The following is a 206-nucleotide window of genomic DNA, read 5'->3' on the forward strand; positions in this document are numbered from 1 at the left end:
ATTTAATTTATTCTAAACTCTTTATTTTCTCTCTCTCTCTCTCTCTCTCTCTCTCTTATTTTATTTATCCCTCGTGAATCGTGAATGCTTGCTCGATAGAAACCATAAAATTTCTCTCCCTCTCCCCTCCTCCCCCTCTCTCGTTCTATTTTTTTCTTATGTACAAATTTTTTTTTCTTTTTTTTTCTTTTTTTTTTTTTTTAAAT

This window comes from Apis dorsata, unplaced genomic scaffold, assembly GCF_000469605.1.
Source record: "Apis dorsata unplaced genomic scaffold, Apis dorsata 1.3 scaffold_374, whole genome shotgun sequence".
NCBI lineage: Eukaryota > Metazoa > Arthropoda > Insecta > Hymenoptera > Apidae > Apis > Apis dorsata.